The 16413-nt window shown below is 39.8% G+C and overlaps 1 long non-coding RNA gene across 1 annotated transcript in view; it reads left to right on the top strand.

Moving 5' to 3' along the window:
* The first annotated feature begins 8507 nt into the window (after nucleotides 1-8507).
* Nucleotides 8508-16413, top strand: part of LOC128648525 (uncharacterized) — a 92586-nt gene continuing 84680 nt past the window's right edge. The window contains exon 1 of the long non-coding RNA XR_008400605.1: nucleotides 8508-8580. This is a non-coding gene — a long non-coding RNA (uncharacterized LOC128648525). The remainder of the gene's footprint in view (nucleotides 8581-16413) is intronic.

Raw genomic sequence — 16413 nt, 5'->3', positions numbered from 1 at the left:
ATGCAAGGGATGGCCTTTAAGGAGCAAGCAGTTACTCACTCAGATCCGTAGTTGAATCCCTGATGACAGTGCCTCAAGCCGGCACACAGAGCTGTTTCCTCCTCTGCACCACACTGCCTAACACCAAGCTGAGCTCTGCAGTGGATCCCAGACCCTCCGGAGCAGGATGTCCAACTCTTACTGGAACTGCAGTAGGCTCGGTGTGACGTGTGTGCGTGCGGGCTGATCTGCAAGGCCCATAGTTTCTCCCGGCCGTCTCTGCTGTAAGTATCGTTACAGACCAGGTACACAAAAAGAACCCCACTTGGTTAGGGTCACCTTACTAGTGCAGCTGAGTGGTAATAGAGAGGTTAGGTTGCCCCTTTTAGCTATGAATTAGCCTAATTAGTTAATTCTGTGGAGGAGCTCTTTGAAGTAGCGACTGTTCTTCGTGGAAGTTGGCTCCGCCACCAATTTAGCTATATTTTAATTATGTTAAAGTTAGGGGGTGTTAGGGTTACGTTAGGGTTAGGTTTAGGGGTAAATAGTTTAATTTTAATTTAGGTTGTTGCGATGTGGGGGGCTGGCGGTCTAGGGGTTAATAGGTTTATTTAGTGGTAGTGATTTGGGAGGCCAGAGATTTAGTGGTTAATAACTTTATTTAGTTGCAGCGATGTCGGGGAGCGGCGGAAAAGGAATTAATAACTTTAATATAGTGGCAGCTATGTAGGGGTGCAGCGGAATAAGGGTTAATAACTTTAGTATGGTGGCGCCGATCAGGGTTTATGTTAGGGTGTTAGGTTTAAACATTAGTTTTCTTTCCCCATAGACTTCAATGGGGCTGTGTTACGGAGATTTTCATTACACGATCACAGGAACTTCTTTTCTGACACATTCTCCCCATTGGTGTCTATAGGGGAAGCGTGCATGAGCATGTCAAACCAGCGCTTGTATTTTGTGAGGTATGGAGCTCAACGCAGCCATATCTCCCGCACAAGCTGGGTTTTTTAAAACTTTTAATGGCTGCGCTATAGGGGGTTAAATAACGCAACTTTTATTGCGTTCGTTACTTTCCCTATAGCGCTAAAAACTCGTAATCTAGCTGAATGTAAGCTATATCTACAATATGGAGCAACAAGAGTGGGAGGAATGTTTCAGATATAAAAGAATCGGATACAAGCACAAAGCCCAGATATAATGCTTTTCTTTATTTAACACAATACAGTCACATCTGTCAGTGAAAGACGATCTTTGTATTATAACAATTAAAATCCTAATAAAGACAGGAACCTGTAATTTAAAAAAAAGATGCTGATAGTTATGGATATAGGTATGGATTTATTATATGGTGGGCGGACAATCGCTATAGCGAATCATGTCCGCCCTGCATCTCTAAATGCCGACATTTAACATTGCACAAGCATTTCACCAGAAATGCTTGTACAATGCCGGCCCCTGCACATTCGCGGCCAATCGCCTGCTAGCAGGGGTTGTCAATCATCCCGATCGTATCTGATCGTGATGATTGCGTGGCAGATGAGTTAAGGAGCAGGAGTCTTAAGACCTCTGCTTCTTAACTCCTGTTTCCAGCGAGCCAGAAGGCTTGCGTGGAATAAGCAGCTTCCGCTGCTTAATAAAGCGGCCCCATTGTGTCTAGTCATATAATTATGATCTAATGGTGAAACAGTCTTCATTATACAAGACTGCTTGATTTCTGGTGTTTAACAAAACAACACCATTTTAAAGCTTAATTAAAGCAAACTCCCTGGTTTAGAAATGTCTCGGTAACAGTATTAATCCTCATGCAAGTGTAGTTATCAGATGCATATGATCACAAATGGAAGTAAAGCAAGCATGTGATATGTGCCAGATAAATATGCTTCTTGTACATTATTATTATTAATATGCCTAATAATGACGCCAAGGGTTATTGATATTACAGTCAATAATATTTTGTTTATATTGAAAATAAAAAGACATTTTTCAAGGAGAAGGTAAAAACAAAAGTTATTATAAAAAAATAATTTCATTACAGAAGACCTGTACAAAGCAGCATATCTAATATGTAACATATCTGGTACAAATAATAAGGTGTAATTAATAAAGTTACATATTAGTTTTTAGGACACCAATCATGTCAGATTTGGAATTTCTAAATAATGAACTCAAACATGTGCCCTTATCTAATTACTTGTCTGCTACATGGACCACTTTGCAAATAGAGCAGATTAACCCCTTAATGACCAGGGCTATTTTTACATTTTTGCTGTGTTTTTGTTTAGCTGTAACTTTCCTCTTATTCATTTACTGTACCCACACATATTATATACTGTTTTTCTTGCTATCAAATGGACTTTATACAGATACTATTATTTTTATCATGTGATATAATTTACTATATAAAAAAAAAAAAAAAATATGATGAAAAAATGGAAAAAAAACACACTTTTTCTAACTTTGACCCCCAAAATCTGTTACACATCTACAGCCACCAGAAAACAACCATACTAAATAGTTTCTAAATTTTGTCCTGAGTTTAGAAATACCCAATGTTTACAAGTTATTTGCCTTTGTGTAAGTTATAGGGCAAGAAGTACAAGTAGCACTTTGCTATTTCCAAATCACTTTTTTTTTTTTCAAAATTAGCGATAGTTACATTGGAACACTGATATCTGTCAGGAATCCCTGAATAACCCTTCACATGTATATATTTTTTAGTAGACAACCCAAAGTATTGATCTAGGCCCATTTTGGTATATTTCATGCCACCATTTCACAGCCAAATGCGATCAAATAAAAGAATCGTTCACTTTTTCACAAACTTTAGGTTTCTCACTGAAATTATTTACAAACATGGTTCTGGGTGCTTCTCTGGGATTCCCTATGTACAATTAGGTTAATTAGGTAGCTTGTTGAAAAGTTAATTTTTGCTTTAGTGTAGAGATCAGCCTCCCAACTGACACATCCCACCCCCTGATCCCTCCCTGACCCCTCTCAAACAGCTCTCTTCCCTCCCCCACAATTGTCACCACTATCTTAAGTACTGGCAGAAAGTATCAGAATTATATCAGAGACCTGATGTTACCAGATTTATTGAGAGTCTGTGCATTTAATGAGAGGATTTTTTGTTAGCAGGAATATACAACACTGGAAAAGTGGGATGTGTGACAGTGGAGTTAACAGAATCTTACAGACTACAAAGTTAACTGCTCTGTTTTAATATAGCCAAACAAGGAAGCTTGTTCACAGACAGAAAAGCTCAATTGATCATTAGGCAGAGCAGGAGCTGCAGTAACTGTTTAAGCAAACACAAACACAGTGGTACTGCTTTGAGCAGAGAAAGTAACAAGCAAAAGTAAAGTCAATAATGCTTTGTATATCAGATTAGGCAGTTAGTATCAAGATAAATATACAACCTGTATCCTTGCAGATGAGAGGTAAAGTTCAGTGCAGGAGTACAGCTTCAGTTGGAGGAAAGCTGGCTCTGGTATCAGAGAGACACTGCTGCTGTTTGCACAGTGAGACACTGCTGCTGAGGGGCGTTGGCCCAGAGGAGGTGCAGTCAGATGACTGAGGCAGAGAACAGGTGCTGCTGGGATGCAGCTGCAGCCGTGGAAGCAAGCAGGAGGAGCTGAAGATTTGGTAGAGCCAGATAGGCTGGTGAGTAAACGAGTCTCAGATAGAGAGATTCAATAATCCAGCAATGACAGCTAGGATTAGGAAGCCTTTATAGGGAATGAAGAGGCAAATTTAAAGGGCCAGAAGGGCAGTAAAAGGAAGGGAAGAGGAGACTCTGACATAGCCCCCCCCAAAGGAACCCACAGCGAGGGTCAAGGACCAGGATGGTCCGGGTTGCGGCGATGGAAGAGAGATACACACCTGGGTGCCAAACAGAGGTGGCAAGTGTCTTTGGCTCCATCACAACCCTTCCAACGAATCAGATATTCCAACACTCCACGACGTTTCCTAGAATCCAGAATTGCCTCCACTTTGTATTCCAAATCCAGTAGAGGTGTGAGACCATGCGTTTCAGAGTTAAGCACAATGTTGTCAGAGAGACAAGTTTTGACCAGTGACACATGGAAGGTTGGATGGATTTTATAAGAGTCTGGAAGTTGTAGGGTAACAGTGGCAGGATTCTTGATAGCAATAATTGGGAAAGGACAGATGTAAAGTTTACTGAGTTTCCTGGAGGGTGTATGTAACTTCAGGTTTCTGGTAGACAGGCAGACTAATTGTCCTGTTTGGTAGGTTGGTTGAGGGGTATGCCGTAAATCATAGAATTTCTTATGAGAGGCCTGAGCATGTTTGATGCTACTCTGGACAACAGAGAATGTTTGTGATATTTCATTAATCTTGTCTTTTACTTGCGGATTGATTGACGGAATGTGAGGATGATATGATATCCTGGGATTGGTGGCATTGTTATACGCAAACTCTGCTAATGCAATATGCTGTGCCCAAGAATCTTGCTGGTTAGAGCAAAAACAGCGAAGGTACTGCTCAAGCCACTGATTGGTCCATTCTGCTTGTCCATTCATTTGTGAGTGGTAGGAGGTAGTGAGTTTGTGTTATGTGAAGAGTCTGCATAAGTTGTTTCCAAAACCGGGAGGTGAATTGCGATCCTCTATCGGTAAGTACCACAGTAGGTAGTCCATTCAAACAAACAATCTCGTTAATAAACATTTCTGAGGTTTGTTTAGCGGTAGGGAGTCCAGTTGCTGGTATAAAATGTGCCAACTTAGACAGCAGATCCACCACCACAAGGATGGTTGTGTAAGTCTTGGATCTTGGTAGGTCAACAATGAAATCCATGGCTATATGGGTCCATGGAATATCAGGTACTGGATATGGCTGTAGTAAACCAACCGGGAATTGGTGTGACGGTTTAGTAGTAGCACATATTGTACATTTGGAAATGTAATTCTGTACAGAGGAGAGCATTTGAGGCCACCAGCAAGTACGTTGTAATAGATCTAGGGTCTTTTGTACACCTAAGTGTCCGGATAGTGGTGAATCATGACAGGTGTGTAAACTTTCTAATCTGTACTCAGGAGGTACGTATAGTTGATCTCCATGGTAGTAGAACCCATCCTGTTTGATTTGTAAACAATGTAGAGGTTTGAATAAATCCTGAAGTTGTTAGTTTTTGAAATCTGGGTGATGAGTGATTAGTAAACCTACAAAATTTTCTTGTGGAATCACAGTTGAGGTTACTTCAGGTAAATGAGGTCTTGTGTCTCTCCTAGAGAGTGAATCAGCTTTTCCATTACGACTGCCTGGGCAGTAGGTGATAATGTAATTGAAACGGGAGAAATACAAGTTCCAGCGAAGTTGTCTGGCTGATAAGGTTTTATTTTGTTGCAGATATTATAGATTCCAATGATCTGTTATTATGATGATTGGATGAGCAGCACCCTCAAGAAGGTGTCTCCACTGATCGAAGGCACATTTAATGCGAGAAGCTCTTTCTCCCCCACTGGATAGTTACGTTCAGCTGGTACCATTAGTCTAGACATATATGCTACTGGATGCATGGTATCAGTGATGGTCTGTTTTTGTGAGAGTATTGCCCCTAAGGCGTAATCTGATGCATCTACTTCGATGATGTATTGTAATGTTGCGTCAGGGAATTTTAAAATAGGAGCAGTAGTGAATTTTGTCTTAAATTGTTGGAATACCTTTTGACAGTCAGTTGTCCAAGTGAAAGGTTTGCCTAACTTCGTCAGATTGGTTAAAGGTTTGGCAATTTGGGCGAAATTTCGGATAAACTTCCGATAAAAATTAGCAAAGCCTAGAAATCTTTGCACGTCTTTCCTAGACTTTGGAGATGGCCATTGTGAGATGGCCTGGATTTTGGTGTCATCCATTCTTATACCAGAATTAGAGATAATATAGCCCAAAAAGAGAACTTGGGAGGAATTAAATTCACATTTTCCCAATTTGGCATATAATTTATGCTCACGTAATCTAGCTAGAACTGTTCTGACATGTAAATGGTGTTGTTGTTGATTGTCAGAGTAAATAAGGATATCATCTAAATATACTACAACAAAAACTTCAAGTATATCCCTGAATATGTCATTTATAAAACTCTGGAATGTAGCTGGGGCATTACACAGGCCAAATGGCATGACAGTATACTCATAGAGTCCATAACGAGTTCTAAATGCTGTCAGCCATTCGTCCCCAGCTCTCATTCTTATGAGGTTGTACACACCCCTGAGGTCCAATTTAGTGTAGATTTTGGCAGTGCGTAACCTCTCTATTAGCTCCGGTATGAGTGGGAGTGGATAGCGATTTTTCTTTGTTCTCTTGTTTAATTCTCTATAATAGGTCTTAGAGACTGATCTTTATTCTTTACAAAGAATATGCCTGCCCCGGCTGGGGATGTAGATGGTCTTATGAACCCTTTTGCGAAGTTTTCCTGAATATAAACCTTTAAATGATCTAGTTCTGGCTTAGACAAGGGGTATATGTGCCTGAATGGTATAGTTGCCCCATGTAGTAGTTCAATCGGGCAGTCATATGGCCTGTGGGGGGTAGTGTCTCTGCTTCTGTTTTATTAAAAACATCTTGAAAGTCAGTGTATTCACATGGTAAGTTAACATTGGATGTGAGGAGGATGTTTTGTAAAGGGTAACAAGTCTGTGTACAGTACGGTGAAGTCAGTGATATGGTCATGTGTTGCCAATTGAAGTTAGGTTTATGTTTTTTAAGCCAGGATAACCCTAAAATAACGGGGTACATAGGACTAGGTATTACATCAAAACGTATGTGTTCGCTGTGCCCTGTTGTTGTACAAATGAGTATAGGTATAGTCTCATGTGTGACTGGACCTGTGGAGAGAGAAGAACCATCAATCACATTAACACAAACTGGATTCTTTTTTGCTAGGGAAGGTATTTTATTTTGGGTGACAAACTGTATATCAATGTAACTGCCAGATGCGCCCGTATCAATGATGGCTTCAGTTTCTAACTGTAGAGAATCCCACTGCAAGGTAAGAGACAAGGTTATATGAGGGTTGTGGCTTATTATTTTTGGTATAGTGAGTGAAAGAAGAGTATTCCTACCCGATTTAGATTTTTTAAGTAGTGGGCAGGTGCTCACTTCATGTTCTGGCGAAGCACAGTACATACAGAGCTTTAGAGTGCGTCTTCTGCCCTTTTCTTCTGGGGAGAGGGGTCCTCGCAGAAACTCTATGTCCATAGGGGTTTCAGAATCCTTGCTTGATGTTGAAACAGGTGAATAATGTTTATAGGAAGATGAGGAGTGAGCCCTCTCCTGTTTGCGTTCACGAAGGCGCCTGTCGATTGTAGTGCAGAGGTTGAATAAATCCTCAAGCCTCTCAGGTACTCCAGTCCGGGAAAGCTCATCTTTAATTTCATCAGAGAGACCAACCCTGAACTGATTTCTGAGTGACACCGCGTTCCATTTTGATTCTATGGCATAAATTTTAAATTGTGATATATAGTCTTCCACTGGGTGTCTCCCTTGTCTTAGAGCCCTTAGTGTAGACTCTGCAGTCTCTTGCTTAAAGGGGTCCTCATATAAGGAAGAGAGGGCTTTTAAGAAATCCTCTAAAGAATTTAGGATAGGGTTCTGAGTCTCAAACAGACTGTCAGCCCATACTCAGGGTTCTCCCCTTAAATATGATATAGTAGTTAAAACTTTCAGTCTGTCTGTGTTGTAAGTTTTTGGCTTAAGTTCAAATAACAGCAGACAGGCATTTCTAAATTCTTTAAAGTGTGCCCTATTCCCACTGAATTTATCAGGTAGTGAGACCTGTGGCTCTGAGTGTGTTGTAGCAGGTGCAGATTTAGCTGCATACATTTCCCTAAGACAATCCTTCAGGACTTGATTCTCTGATTGAATATCCCTAATAGTCTGTGACATATTATCCATTCTTTGTGTTAAAGCTACAACTTGATTTGCAAGCTCTGCAGGTTCCATCCTGTTAACAACCCCTTTAATTGGGCTGGATTATTATATCAGAATTATATCAGAGACCTGATGTTACCAGATTTATTGAGAGTCTGTGCATTTAATGAGAGGATTTTTTATTAGCAGGAATATACAACACTGGAAAAGTGGGATGTGTGACAGTGGAGTTAACAGAATCTTACAGACTACAAAGTTAATTGCTCTGCTTTAATATAGCCAAACAACAAGGAAGCTTGTTCACAGACAGAAAAGCTCAATTGATCATTAGGCAGAGCAGGAGCTGCAGTAACTGTTTAAGCAAACACAAACACAGTGGTACTGCTTTGAGCAGAGAAAGTAACAAGCAAAAGTAAAGTCAATAATGCTTTGTATATCAGGTTAGGCATTTAGTATCAAGATAAATATACAACCTGTATCCTTGCAGATGAGAGGTAAAGTTCAGTGCAGGAGTACAGCTTCAGTTGGAGGAAAGCTGGCTCTGGTATCAGAGAGACACTGCTGCTGTTTGCACAGTGAGACACTGCTGCTGAGGGGCGTTGGCCCAGAGGAGGTGCATTCAGATGACTGAGGCAGAGAACAGGTGCTGCTGGGATGCAGCTGCAGCCGTGGAAGCAAGCAGGAGGTGCTGAAGATTTGGTAGAGCCAGATAGGCTGGTGAGTAAACGAGTCTCAGATAGAGAGATTCAATAATCCAGCAATGACAGCTAGGATTAGGAAGCCTTTATAGGGAATGAAGAGGCAAATTTAAAGGGCCAGAAGGGCAGTAAAAGGAAGGGAAGAGGAGACTCTGACAGAAAGTCTGCCAGTATTAAATAAAAGTTTTTTTTTTATCTTTTTAAGCTCCCCTCACTTCCTGTTTGTGGACATCTTAGGTACTTGCAGCTGCTCCGTTTTTTTTTTGTTTTTTTTTATAACCCCATTTTTTTCAGTAGTGTATCCTCCCCCCTCCCACATCCCTTTCCCTCCCTCTTCTTCCCTTACTCAATCATTATATGTGTAGTGGTCGCGTGCACGCACGCGCGCTCCCGCCTACCTTGCACGCACTCCTGAAACAGTGGCCGGAACTGCTTGAACGATAGGCAGCCCACCCGCCTCCCTGCTATGGCTCCCACCCACCAACGGTCGGCACCATCGCTGGCCGATACAGAGAGGGCCACAGAGTAGCTCTCTACTTTTTAAATATTATAGACATTTCTGAGTAATTGAAGTAAATAAATAATATGAAATTTCCCAATTAGTTGTTTGTAATTTAAAGGAATAATGATTATTTATTATTATTACTGCTAACAAAGAAATTATAATGTTCGGACACTTTTTTAATCACAATAAAATATATAGTATATATAGCTCTGTTACAGGTACTACATCTTTTCATCTCAAAAATATTGAGAATAATAATTTGGAACATATAAGTGTATTGATTCATAGGGTCTGATTTATGTAAGTGCGAGCGGACATGATTCGATGTAGCGTATCATGTCCACCAAACATCAATAAATGCTGACAGCATACGCTGTCTGCATTTATCATTACACAAGCAGTTCACCAGAACTGCTTGTGCAATGCCGCCCCCTGCAGATTTGCGGCCAATCAGCCGCTAGCAGGGGGTGTCAATCAGCCCGATCATATAGGATTGGTCAGATTGAAGACCGCAGCCTCAGAGGCAGTGGACAAGTTATGGAGCTGCGGTCCTTAGACCGCTGTTTCCGGCAAGCCATTCGGAGCTTGATAATTCGGCCCCATGATATCTCTCATGTGCTAGCATATTTTACCATACACTGATGAATATGGGACTTACTGTGCTATTATATTAGCACCTGCCTGTTATTTTATCATATTTATATGAAGAACAAATAGTCAATAGAACTTACATTTTATTCACTTGTAAACTCTATACCACTGTTATTTAAACATAGAAAATCACAGGTTAAAATTCAAATTATAGATACCTTATCTAACTGCCCTCTGATCACTTAAATGTAACATGACATTGAAGTTCTACCACAACAATGTAACGTGAAACACAGCACTCACTGCACAGCCAGGAACAGGTTCACCAAACCCAGCATCAATACAAAGAAACCAAATTGTTCCAGCTGGTGCAAAAAAAGACTTTTATTGTGCAAACAGGGATCAAAAAGCAACGTTTCAGGCCCAAACTTGGCCCTTTCTCAAGCTTGACCATAGATTAGTGAACAAACATTTAAATAGCCATAATGGCGCCAAATATTGTGATTAAAAGTGATACAATGTTGCCCTCTAGTGGCAAGCAATAATATAACATACAAATGTGTTTTAAAGTGCATTTTGATGGCCTATAATACCGCCACCTAGTGAATCATCATCATGTTATCTGGCAAATATATATACTTCATATCATATGTGAAAATTCATATATTAAATATTAAAAATAATAAGTGTTTTAAACAATTCATCAATATATAAATGACATAGATTTCTACATTAATAAGAATTTAAAAATGCATCATAAATTTAATTAATCATTGTTTTAATTAATCATTGTTTTAATAACCAAAATATTTTAAATTTAAAAATATATATGTCTAGTGTGTCTAACTATAGATGGATAGATTATTTTTATCAGTTAACTTAGTTTTGTAATATCTTGACTTACAATCCATCAGTAGACAGTTGATTTTTTCAATAATTTGGAAACGCAATTGATTTATTCTGTGGCCTGCCCCTAAAAAGTGTCCAGCCACTGGAGCATCCTTTTTTCCACACCGAATATTCGACTTGTGCTCAGAGATTCTCTCTCGTGCCTCCCTGGTCGATTGACCAATATACATCAAGGAGCACGGACATTTAATTGCGTAAATAATATACTCTGACCTACAAGTCAAATATTCATTTATGGAATACTTCTTACCTGTATAGGGGTGACAAAAAGTGTCACCCTTAATCATAGAATTGCAATTAATGCAAGATAGACATGGGTAACATCCCTTTCGTTTCTGACCAGTTATTGTACTCTGTATCTGTTTTTTCTTAGCCCCAGAAAAAACAGATACAGAGTGCATAAATCCCTCAGTTCTTATATGCATGTGTTAAGGTTAAGATTAATGTTTAACATAATTCCTAAACGGTATGAGCTGTAAGGTCAAATATGCTATTATTTCTTATTTATCAATAGATTAAATACAATACCAGTTGTTTTATAAATACAAGACATTTACAGCTATACATTTTTTGAGAGTCAGAGTAATTCTTATGTATTTTCATGCCATACTAGTTTTACATACACCCTGCTATTGTTATTAGTAAGTATAATATGCTATACTGCTGCCCTTAACACTGCGCTAACAAAATAATATGCTAACTCATATCTTGCAGTTTATCTGTTACTCAACTGACATCTTTGAGCACTGAGATAGTTACCAAAAAAATGTGTCATATTTCCTTTAAAATATACTTAAAAATAATCTGTTTTCTGGATTAGAAATGCAGATTATTTACACAAGCTAAAGTTTAAGGGGTACATTTATAAAGTAGCGAATTCTGCTTATTCCGCACGAGCCTTCCGGCTTGCCGGAAACAGAAGATAAGAAGCAGTGGTCTTAAGACCGCTGCACCTTAACTCGTCCGCCACCTCTAAGGTGGCGAACTGCAATCATCCTGATCAGATACGATAGGGATAATTGGCACCCCCTGATAGCGGGCGATTGGCCGCGAATGTGCAGGGGCAGCATTGCACAAGCATTTCACCAGAAATGCTTGTGCAATGTTAAATGCTGACAGCGTATGCTGTCGGTATTTAGCGATGCAGGGCGGACATGATTCGCCATATGAATGATGTCCGCCCGGGGTATGACAAATCTACCCCATATAGTTTATTATATAACTATGTTCCTCTTTACTTCATAAAAACAGTTTTTTTTTACATTCTACACATAATATTTGTGAAATTTCTCTTCACACAGGGTTGTTCAATTAAAGGGATAGTAAAGTCCAAATTAAACTTTCATGATTCAGATAGGGCATGTCATTTTAAACAACTTTCTAATTTACTTTTAGCAAATTTGCTTTGTTCTCTTGGTATTCTTAGTTGAACCCTAAACCTAAGTAGGCTCATATACTAATTTCTAAGCCCTTGAAGGCCGCCTCTTATCTGAATGCATTTGACAGTTTTTCACAGCTAGATGGCATTAGTTCATGTGTTTCATATAAATAACATTGTGCTCATGCATGTGGATTTATTTAAGAGTCAGCACTGCCTGACATTCAAGTCTGTTAAAAGATCTGAAATAAGGAGGCAGTCAGCAGAAGCTTAGATACAAGGTAATTACGGAGGTAAAAAGTTTATTTCTATAACAGTGTTGGTTATGCAAAACTGGGGTATGGTAAATAAAGGGATTATCTATTTTTTTAAACAATAACATTACTGTGGATGTAGCTTTTTTATATACATGCATTCCACATGAAATGGGATTGGAAGCAGTGAGATACATTCTAAATAATTATACTGATTTCACAAACAGTACTGAATAGTTCCCGAATAGTTACCGGTGATCTTAGCTTGTTCGCGTTTGCCGTGGCGGGTGAACATATGCGATGTTCGATCCGCCCCCTATTCGTCATAATTGAGTAAACTTTGACCCTGTATCTCACAGTCTGCAGACACATTTCAGCCAATCAGCAGCAGACACTCCCTCCCAGACCCTCCCAGCTCCTGGGCAGCAGCCATTTTAGATTCATTCTGATCATGCATTCTTAGTGAGAGGAGTGATAGTGCTGCTGCTGGTGATTTTATAGGGAAATTGATAGCTAGGCTAGTGTATTCAGTGTCCACTACAGTCCTGAAGGACTCATCTGATCTCTGCTGTAAGGACAGCACCCCAAAAAGCCCTTTTTAGGGCTAGAGCTTCAGCCCAAAAAGCCCTTTTTAGGGCTAGAACTTCAGTCGGTTTTTTTTTTTGTAATCTAATTGCATTTGCCTGCCTGTCAGCCTGTGTGTGAGGCTCACAGCATATACTGTGCCTACTTGCTCACTGCCACCACTCATATCTGGTGTAACATTAGTGTAAATTTAAAAAAAAAAAAACTTTTACATCAGTTTGCTACTGTAATCTAATTTCATTTTCCAGCAGGCCTGCGTGTCAGGCCCACAGCATATACTGTGCCTAATTGCTCTGTTTTCCACCACTCATATCTGGTGTAACATTAGTGTAATTTTTTTTAAAAAAAAACTTATACATCAGTCTGCTAGTGTTAGTTAATTTTAGTTGCCAGGCCAGCCTGCCACTAGTGCCAGCCTGTGTGTCAGGCTCCCAGCATATACTGTGCCTACTTCCATCCTCAGTGCCACCACTCATATCTGTTGTAACATTAGTGTAACTTTTTTAAAATATTTTTTTTTTATATCAGTCTGCTAGTGTTATTTAATTTTAGTTGCCAGGCCAGCCTGCCACTAGTGCCAGCCTGTGTGTCAGGCTCCCAGCATATACTGTGCCTACTTCCATCCTCAGTGCCACCACTCATATCTGTTGTAACATTAGTGTACATTTTTTTAAAAAAAAACTTTTACATCAGTCTGCTAGTGTTATTTCATTTTAGTTGCCAGGCCAGCCTGCCACTAGTGCCAGCCTGTGTGTCAGGCTCCCAGCATATACTGTGCCTACTTCCATCCTCAGTGCCACCATTCATATCTGTTGTAACATTAGTGTAAATTTTTTTTAAAAAAAACTTTTACATCAGTCTGCTAGTGTTATTTAATTTTAGTTGCCAGGCCAGCCTGCCACTAGTGCCAGCCTGTGTGTCAAGCTCCCAGCATATACTGTGCCTACTTCCATCCTCAGTGCCACCACTCATATCTGTTGTAACATTAGTGTAAATTTTAAAAAAAACTTTTACATCAGTCTGCTAGTGTTATTTAATTTTAGTTGCCAGGCCAGCCTGCCACTAGTGCCAGCCTGTGTGTCAGGCTCACAGCATATACTGTGCCTACTTCCTCAGTGCCACCACTCATATCTGTTGTAACATTAGTGTAAATTTTTTTTAAAAAAAACTTTTACATCAGTCTGCTAGTGTTATTTAATTTTAGTTGCCAGGCCAGCCTGCCACTAGTACCAGCCTGTGTGTCAGGCTCACAGCATATACTGTGCCTACTTCCATCCTCAGTGCCACCACTCATATCTGTTGTAACATTAGTGTAACTTTTTTAAAAAAAAACTTTTACATCAGTCTGCTAGTGTTATTTAATTTTAGTTGCCAGGCCAGCCTGCCACTAGTGCCAGCCTGTGTGTCAGGCTCACAGCATATACTGTGCCTACTTCCATCCTCAGTGCCACCACTCATATCTGTTGTAACATTAGTGTAATTTAAAAAAAAAAAAACTTTTACATCAGTCTGCTAGTGTTAGTTAATTTTAGTTGCCAGGCCAGCCTGCCACTGCAAGCCTGTGTGTCAGGCTCACAGCATATACTGTGCCTACTTCCTCAGTGCCACCACTCATATCTGTTGTAACATTAGTGTAAATTAAAAAAAAAAAAAACTTTTACATCAGTCTGCTAGTGTTATTTAATTTCAGTTGCCTGCCTGCCAGCGTGTGTGCCAGGCCCACTTTCCAACTAGTGCCACCAATCATATTTGTTATAACAGTAGTGTAAATATTTTAAAAAAAAAATTTTTGACTGTGAAACATCAGTCTGTTAGTGTAATCTAATTGAAGTTGCCTGCCTGCCAGCGTGCGTGCCAGGCCCACTTGCCAAGTTAGTGGCACCACTCATATTTGTTGTAACAGTAGTGTAAATATTTTTAAAAAAAACTTTTTTGACTGTGAAACATCAGTCTGTTAGTGTAATCTAATTGAAGTTGCCTGCCTGCCTGCCAGCGTGCGTGCCAGGCCCACTTGCCAAGTTAGTGGCACCACTCATATTTGTTGTAACAGTAGTGTAAATATTTTTTTAAAAAACTTTTTTGACTGTGAAACATCAGTCTGCTAGTGCAATCGAATTGCAGTTGCCTGTCTGCCAGCGTGTGTGCCAGGCCCACTTGCCAACTAGTGCCACCAATCATATTTGTTATAACAGTATTGTAAATATTTAAAAAAAAAACTTTTTTGACTGTGAAACATCAGTCAGCTAGTGTAATCTAATTGCAGTTGCCTGCCTGCCAGCGTGTGTGCCAGGCCCACTTGCCAACTAGTGCCACCAATCATATTTGTTATAACAGTAGTGTAAATATTTAAAAGAAAAACTTTTTTGACTGTGAAACATCAGTCTGCTAGTGTAATCTAATTGAAGTTGCCTGCCTGCTAGCGTGTGTTCCAGGCCCACTTGCCAAGTTAGTGGCACCACTCATATTTGTTGTAACAGTAGTGTAAATATTAAAAAAAAAACTTTTTTGACTGTGAAACATTAGTCTGCTAGTGCAATCGAATTGCAGTTGCCTGCCTGCCAGCGTGTGTGCCAGGCCCACTTGCCAACTAGTGCCACCAATCATATTTGTTATAACAGTATTGTAAATATTTAAAAAAAAAACTTTTTTGACTGTGAAACATCAGTCAGCTAGTGTAATCTAATTGCAGTTGCCTGCCTGTCTGCCAGCGTGTGTGCCAGGCCCACTTGCCAAGTTAGTGGCACCACTCATATTTGTTGTAACAGTAGCGTAAATATTTAAAAAAAAAACTTTTTTGACTGTGAAACATCAGTCTGCTAGTGTAATCTAATTGCAGTTGCCTACCTGCCAGCGTGTGTGCCAGGCTCACTTGCCAACTAGTGCCACCACTCATATCTGTTGTAACAGTAGTGTAAATATTTAAAAAAAAACTTTTTTGACTGTGAAACATCAGTCTGCTAGTGTAATCTAATTGAAGTTGCCTGCCTGCCTGCCAGCATGTGTGCCAGGCACACTTGCCAAGTTAGTGCCACCACTCATATTTGTTGTAACAGTAGTGTAAATATTTAAAAAAAAAAAACTTTTTTGACTGTGAAACATCAGTCTGCTAGTGTAATCTAATTGAAGTTGCCTGCCTGCCAGCGTGTGTGCCAGGCCCACTTGCCAAGTTAGTGCCACCACTCATATTTGTTGTAACAGTAGTGTAAATATTTCTAAAAATTACTTTTTTGACTGTGAAACATCAGTCTGCTAGTGTAATCTAATTGCAGTTGCCTGTCTGCCAGCGTGTGTGCCAGGCCCACTTGCTAAGTGCCACCAATCATATTTGTTATAACAGTAGTGTAAATATTTATAAAAAAAAGTTTTTTGACTGTGAAACATCAGTCTGCTAGTGTAATCTAATTGAAGTTGCCTGCCCGCCAGCGTGTGTGCTAGGCCCACTTGCCATGTTAGTGGCACCACTCATATTTGTTGTAACAGTAGTGTAAATATTTTAAAAAAAAATTGTTTTGGACTGTGAAACATCAGTCTGCTAGTGTAATCTTATTGCATTTGCCTGCCTGCCAGCGTGTGTGCCAAGCCCACTTGCCAAGTTAGTGGCACCACTCATATTTGTTGTAACAGTAGTTA

Source organism: Bombina bombina, chromosome 2, assembly GCF_027579735.1.
Source record: "Bombina bombina isolate aBomBom1 chromosome 2, aBomBom1.pri, whole genome shotgun sequence".
NCBI lineage: Eukaryota > Metazoa > Chordata > Amphibia > Anura > Bombinatoridae > Bombina > Bombina bombina.
This window is presented reverse-complemented; position numbering and strand designations above follow the sequence as displayed.